An 8,307-nucleotide genomic window follows, 5' to 3' on the forward strand; every position below is an offset into this window, starting at 1 on the left:
CACATTTCTGTAATTTTGTTACTTGAGGTCAGACTTTTCACAGATAATTAGCCTTTTACACACTGTGAAATCAACCTGCATTGGTTATTTGGCTAGACTCTTTGCTTCTGTTCTTTATTTCCCAGAAGGTTAACGTGCTGAAAATCTAGCTTTAAGCTCATAGTACTGTCTCTTTGTGTTGCTAATTATCCCGTTGCATAATTATTAATATCAGGAGCAGGAAGAGGAAACAAGCACACCAAATAGTCGTGAACGCTGGTGTTCTGGCAGGAAGCAAGTCCTGCATTAATAAAATGTGCCTGTACCAATATCACAGGAGATAGGAGCTCTCCTTGTTAAGGATCATTTATTAACTGAGATCATCTTTTAGTTCGCCTTGGGGTAATGACTAATGTCAATGGCAAATTTCACAGTTGTCTAGAGAAATGAATTAAATTTGTAATAAAAAGCCCTTCGGCTTGTTGTACATGTTCATTTATTGGAGTAGTTGAACTAGGAGAACTGTAAGGCAACCAAGAACATCGGCTTAATTTCCCTTACATATAATAGTGACCTTTAACTCCATATTGAAAAAGTTACCTATGATGAACTGGTAAATTAAATGAGAAGTTCTTCTAATGCAAAATAAACTAGATGGCTGAGCTAAGTTAAACTGTCTTTGAGCCAATAAGATTCTTCACAGGAAAAATATCCTTTATTAGTGCGACTCTTCTTTTAAAACCCTCTTAAAATGTCACTTGACATACAGGCAGGAGAGGAAGACAATTTAATATTATTTCATAGAGCATTGCACCTACTTTTATTCCTGTAAATACTTAGGGTGGCTTAATTTCGTGTTCTAATGTAGTTTTAAAACGTGTTATTTTAACATGCTCTTTAATTCTAAATATACAGTGTGTTTTTTTATTTACTTGGTATAGCATGTTGTTACCATCATTATTTATAGAAGTTTTTGTGTTCATGTATTTAAGGAAAAGCATATTTCCCAGTAGGAAGAACAATTACACCACTGTCTCCTTTTCTTGTTTAGAAAGAATAATTCCAGATTCCTCTTCTTAGAGTGAAATGGTCTTGGAAAAATGATAATTATAGTTTAAACAAGCACTGTAACCAAGCATGATATTCTCAATTTTTATCAGAAAATAGACAACAACCAGTCTGCTGTGATCTGTTACTCATCCTATACTATACTTGAAACATATTACTATAGTCAAGGCGTTTGCCCAGCTAAAGGTGGCAAGTGAAAAATGGACATAATTTTCAGCAATAAATAGTTGCAATACTTGTGTAAATTAAATCATAATATTTATTTCAAAAAGAAAGAATTCATCATATATTTTAAGACTGTAATCTAAAATTAAGCTTCACTATCTTCCCTTTTAAATAATGTCAGTAAAACATATTTTGAATGTATAAAACTTTATTCCTTTTTAGAATAGGTCAGAGTCTATACAGAAAAACATATATGTGTCACATAATACTGTCACCATAGACAAATTTTTAAAGATGGATAAAAAATATCAAGTGGACCTTGGGAAATAAAAACAATAACGAAAGAGATAATCAGAAATTTAGTTGATTTAGGTTGTCCTGGTATTCAAAACCACATGAAAATATTTGCTTGGAGATTATTTCTTCCAAAATTCCTGGTTTGTTTCTGAAAATGTAGCAAAAGATCTCTTCCACCAAATTCAGTTAGTTTTTTATATTATTACTATTTGTGTGGCCCCAATTAAACTAATATTTGATCCATGTATACTAGTCATCACAGCATGCAGAACTGGCTGAAGTTACCCCAAAATTGTTTTGTCTCTACAGCTCATTGGGTATTTTCTGAGGTTCCCTATGTAGTTATTCATGACTTAGTAGAAGCTCAGAAATTTGGACTTTCTTTTCTTCCTCTTTAGTGCAGATGCTCGCAGCATTCCTAATAAGGTCAGGAAAAGAGTTCACAGTCCCCTTTACCCACCCTCTCCCCTCAGTCCTTTTCAGCAGAAACCTTATTCTCTGTGCGATTACTTAGATGAAAACCAATTAGGGAGCAGTTCACAATATAAATGCATACAGATTACTCCAGATTGAACATAACCCATGCCAACTATTTGTAGATTATATGATACCCTGAGTGGTAGGGATATTAAGGTGTTGAAAGGAAATAGCAACACAGTCTTGAGCAGGAACTTGGCCTGGCAGATCAGAACTAATAAAATACAAAACAAGAAGTATGGAAAACCCCGCACCCACCTCCCACACCCCTCCTGTTTTTGTTCTTTGTGGAGATGGGTCCACAGGCTTCCTGCAGTGTGTTCTCCTTTGTTAATCCTCCCACAATGGTCCACATGAGTTTCTGAAGGTCCCCATGCCGTTCATTCTGTGACTGTCAGTTTCTGTCTAATAAGCCCATCTCCTTCCCTGCCTCTTCCAGAGGCCTCATTCTCAGGCTGGGAGGGGATAGTGTCTCAAAGGGCAGAACAGCCCTAAGAATTACTGAATGGGCAAATCTGTATTTAGTGACCATGCTTTTCAGAATGCATTTGGGAATAAATGCAGTAAAGTTCAAGTACGGGGGTGAGAGTGGGGGTGGTGAATGAGGGGTGGACATTTAAAGTTCCTCTAGGAAGGCCTGAGAAGACTAATTTGGTAGCACAGAAGCTACTACCGAAGTTAATGATTAATGTTCAACTTTTGATTGAGTGATACAAGTCAGCCATAAACTTTCTTGTGGTAGTTAGAAAGGGATAGGGCATCTCTCCTTAACTCCATGGATATGATATCTGTAGGTATTCAGTCTTTCTGCTCCCCTCTTTTCTCTCTTATAATGCAGAATATATTGGTCAAACAGATCAGTAATGTTTTATCCACCCTCCTCCATACTTTCAGTTCTGTTTACAAATTATTTTAGATCCGTGCTATCATTATGCTAAAATCAGGTGGAAGGATGTCTTCCTGCTCAGCACACAAACCATATGATCTGTAGATCTCTTGGTCCCATTAATATGACCCCAAATCTCAAACATATTTGTACAGAAGCAAGTGAATTTCTATGCCAACATATCTTCATAGTTCTATATCCCAGCTTAGCAACTGCCTACCTGGGTGTGTGGGAGGTTATGGATACTCAAGGGCCCGTAGACATTATTGACATGATGTCAGGTTTTAACCTTTCCTTTTTGTCTTCCTTATTAGTTCTGCTTGAGGGGGAAATGTTTATTTGCAAAGTGAGGAGCAGATGTGCTTATTTTCCATAGACACTGTCCTATTAAAATGGCATTTATGAGTATCTCATACAGCTTATGTGTAAGTCATTCCATGAAATCAGAGCTCTTCTTTGAAGTCACATGTCAAGAGAATGCAGTTTCTATGTTTTCTTCATGTCTGAAGAAAACATAGAAATACAATTCTTTGTATAGACACACAGACATATATGCTTCTTTTCATAACCTGTGTTTTTATTAATTACTTCCCCTTTCTTTAATATCTCTCTTCAAAGCATGACATGCATTTTGGAGATCCCTATCTCTGCCTTTGCAGTTGAGTACTTACTGGATTTCTCTTCTCAGGTCTTATCTGCTAATAAATAAATAAATAGTAATATAAGTAGTTTTATGACATACTGTTATTTTCAGACTTAAAATGAAGATGACTGGGGGCTGGAGTGATAGCACAGCGGGTAGGGCATTTGCCTTATATGCGGCCGACCCCGTTTCGAATCCCAGCATCCCATATGGTCCCCTGAGCACCGCCAGGAGTGATTCCTTAGTGCATGAGCCAGGAGTAACCCCTGTGCATCGCCGGGTGTGACCCAAAAAGCAAAAAAAAAAAAAAAAAAAAGATGACTTAGAGTAGTTCCTGACACAAAATTAGTACTCAATATAGTCTCACTGGTTATTGATCATGCTGTTGACAAAGGCAGAAACAAAAATGACTACTCTTCTAATTTTAATACTTATGGATATTAATAATGCACTAAAATAAATCATAAAAATGAGTTCTAACCATTAAATGGGAAAGACAAAGTTTATTGATAATATATGTTTAAATACATAGAATTATAGAGTGTGCCCAAGTAAGGATAGACTTTAAAATTGATTAATACTTTGGAGCTGGAGCAATAGCACGGCAGGTAGGGCATTTACCTTGCATGCGGCAGACCCGGGTTCAATTCCCAGCATCTCATATGGTCCCCTGAGCACTGCCAGGAGTAATTCCTGAGTGCAGAGCCAGGACTAACCCCTGTGCATTGCCCAAAACGCAAAAACTAATTGATTAATACTTTTACTGAGATGCAGATTATTTTAACTGTAGCAAGCAGGAGCTAGTGATATCACATGTCTGGAGCATATGTTGACATGTGTAAGGCCTTAATTTTAGTAAGGTGTCTAAATAAAATGTTTTTATAGGGCAAACCAACAATACCTATCAGTAGTTTTATAAAAGTTCTGCAGCTTGCTGAAATATGTCCATTATTAAAGAGTAACCTGAGATATTTATTAGCAAAATGAATAAAGTGGCCATTGTAATGGTTTCCCAGATTTATACTATTAAGGAAATCACTTAATGACTAGCAATAGAATATTTTCAATCCATATCATCCATGTAGAGAAATTCAACAGTCAACGGGATGATGATGATGATCATCATCCATGTAAGCTTGTAAACTTGTTTGCAAACAGAAGTCACTACAATAGAGGTGAGCGGGAGAGTACAGCATGTGGGGTGATCACCTTGCGTAAGGCCCACCCAGGTCTGATCTGGAGCCATGCTATGAATGATCCCTGAGCACAGAACCAAGATCAAGCCCACAGTACTGCTATGTGTTACCCAAAAGAAAACAGTAAAAAAAGTTTGTTGATAACTAAACTGATGTCACATTATGATATTTATAAGTGAGATATATTTATAAATTGTAAATTCTTAATATCTGTTTAATTATAAAATCTTTTATCTTGGAGACTGGGGACAAAGTGTGGAGCACATGTCTGGTGTGTGTAAGGCCTTGGTCTCAGTCCCCAGGGTCACGTGCTTTGCTGTCCATCATCCTTGCTAGATTAGCCTGGATGGCCCCAGCATAATAGAACCCCAAGCTTCAGTGTGCGGCCTGGGCCTCAGCATAGCTGAACGTGGTCCTAATTCTAATGAATGCTTATGATCTGTCTCAAATAAAATGATATTTGAATAGATAAAATGCTTTTAGAAGACTATGTTTGCTTCTCTGTGTATAGGGGAATTGCTGATTATTTTTGTTTTTCACTGTTTTCTTTATATATTTTAAATTTGCGGGCTGTGCCCAGAAATTCTCAGGGCTTATTCCTGGCTATGCACTAAGGATCACTCCTTGGAGAACCATAGAAGGTGCAGTAGATTGAACCCATGTCAGCAAAGTGCAATGCAAGCATCATACCCACAGTACTATCTATCCTGCCTCTAGACACATTTTTAATATTTCAGAGAAAACACACTAGTAAGTTTTCTTATAGTGTGATGGTTTGGTTGAAAGCATGGAGTTTGTAGTTTAATGATAGAGATAGCTTTTCTTTAAACTAATTCTTCTGATATCCTAAAATATACTACATTTCTGCCTTGGAGATTTTCCATAGTTTATTCCAGCTGCTAGGAAATATTTGTGTATCTCCCTCTACTCTCCTTACCTCTGGTATTCTCACATCAATTGGACCTCTATTTACATGTGGCTTCCTCAGGAAGTCTTCCACTTAACTAAGAAAGAGCCTGCTTGATTTGGTCCATTTCTTTTTATAACTGACCCTTGAATTAAACATTGCTATCTTTCTCTGTATAGCATTTGTTTTCCACACCAGGCTCTAGCTTCTCATGAGCCAAATTCTTTGCTCATCATCATACACCTGAAAATTGCAAAAGGACTTGCAAATGGTAGTAGCTCAAAAAGTTGTCAACGTAATGAATGACTTAATTAGAAACCATAGTCAAAATCCTCATTATCACTAGGTCTCAATGTTGTGATCTTTAGAAATGGACATGGCCGTTGTCAGGACAAAAATGAGATGCTTCTAAGTGATAAGAAAATGATGAGTGTAGGAATTAGAATGTAGCACTGTTGCACTGTTCTCCAGTTGTTCATTGATTTGCTCGAGCGGGCACCAGTAATGTCTCTCTCCATTGTTGTTACTGTTTTTGGCATATCGAATACATCATGGGTAGCTTGCCAGGCTCTGCCATGCAGGCAAGATACTCTCAGTAGCTTGTCGGGCTCTCCAAGAGGGACAAAGGAATTGAACCCGGGTCGATTGCGTGCAAGACAAACGCCCTACCCGCTGATATTATTATTTTGTTAAATACTATTTGATAATAGTAAAAAAGGAAAATATAGTATTTAGTTATTTGTGAATGGAAAATCTGAAAATGAATTTAAAAAATCTCATTTTAGAAAGCATTTATTGCAGTTGGAGCTTTTGTAATGGGAGAAGCAGGTACACTAAACCACTTCTCTACTTATCTCCAACCTCTGACTCCAAATGTGAAAAACCTCAGTATCACTATCATCCATTTATCTTTTTAATTGCTCAGCTACATTGCACATTTTTTACTGTCATCAGAATTGTTAATCCATGTACTCATTGATAAAATACTTGTCATCTTTAGTATGGTGTGTGTAGAGGTAGTTCTTTTTTATCTTGTGTTATAATTCTACTCGTGACCAAAGTTGCTAGGCCACTTCCTTCTACAACCCTCTTCTCTAAGTTTGTTTTCTATATTTTTTTACATATAGTTTGATGCTTTTGTTCCATTCACATGTTGGAAAGCAGTGATTTGTTCACTTCTGTACCATTTTGTCAGACAAACTGTCTATGAGACTTTTTTCACCTAGAAGTATATATTTATAATTTATCCACAACATTTTGTGGCATGAATGCTTATTTCTTTTTAATGATACCTAACAAGTATTATCTTTTTGTATTATACTTTGTTTATTCATTATCTATAAAAGGGAGCCTAGATTTCTTCCACAATTCACAATTTGGTTATTATTAAGAAATTCACTGAAGTATTCATATGTGGGATATATTTTTGCTTTTTGGGTCACACTGGGCAATGCACAGGGGTTACTTCTGGTTCTGCACTCAGGAATTACTCCTGACAGTGGTCAGGGGACCATATGAGATGCTGGGAATCGAACCTGGGTCAGCCGCGTGCAAAGCAAACGCCCTACCCACTGTGCTATCGCTCCAGCCCCAACATATTTTTATGTTTTCTGGGCATGCTCTTTTGCAATATGCTTTAAGCTGATTAGAAAAATATCTAGGAATCAGATTGTAGGCTTTGTTGGAAAACTAGTTCTGCAAGAAGCTACCAAATTGTGCCAAAATTTCCATCTATTCTGCATGTTTTTTTTTCTTTTTGGGTCACACCCGGTGATACACAGGGGTTACTCCTGGATCTGCACTCAGGAATTACTATTGGCGGTGCTTGGGGGACCATATAGCATTCTAGGAATTGAACCCAGGTTGGCCTTGTGTAAGGCAGGAGCCCTACCTGCTGTGCTATCACTCTAGCCCCTATTCTGCATTTCTAAGGGAGAAGAATAAGAGTTCTAATAGCCTTACCTCCATTAGCTATTGTAGACAGGAATTTTCTTCTTTTGAATATTTGTGTGATGATAGAGATACCTGTATTAAATTTGCAATTCACCTTTATGACAATTTTCAGTGAGCACCTTTGTATACTTATTTGCTCCTTATATTATTGATATCTTATTTGCTTTTGTTTTGAAATTATTACACCTATTGTGCTGAGGACTAGAGAGCCACTTTCAGTGATGTTCAGATCAGGTGGTGCTAAGGATAAAACCCAGGGTTTCCATATGCAAAGCATGCCTTCCATTTTTGCAACATCTGCCTGAACCTGTTTTCTTTTTTTTGCTTTTTGGGTCACACCCATCAGGTTGCTCCTGGCTCTGCAGTCAGGAATTACTCCTAGCAGTGCTCAAGGGACCATATGGGGTGCTGGGAATTGAACCCGGGTCAAACACATGCAAGGCAAATACCCTATCCGCTGTGCTATAGCTCCAGCCCTTGCCTAGAAAGTTTTGAATGAGGATTTTTTCAGATATTTTACCCATTAGAAATTGGAGGGATCATTTTTTAAGTTTTAAATTCTTTTAAAATATCATTCATCAAGTACTATCTTTGAACCTATGACTTGTCTTCTTCACTATTTAAAAAAATATAGATATTTTTCTAAGTTCTAGTGATCTTCAGTTTTTCAATATTTTCTTTCATAGGGTTTGCAGTAGCTTGCCAGGATCTACCATGCGGACGAGATAGCACAGAC

Source organism: Sorex araneus, chromosome X, assembly GCF_027595985.1.
Source record: "Sorex araneus isolate mSorAra2 chromosome X, mSorAra2.pri, whole genome shotgun sequence".
Classification (NCBI taxonomy): Eukaryota; Metazoa; Chordata; class Mammalia; order Eulipotyphla; family Soricidae; genus Sorex; species Sorex araneus.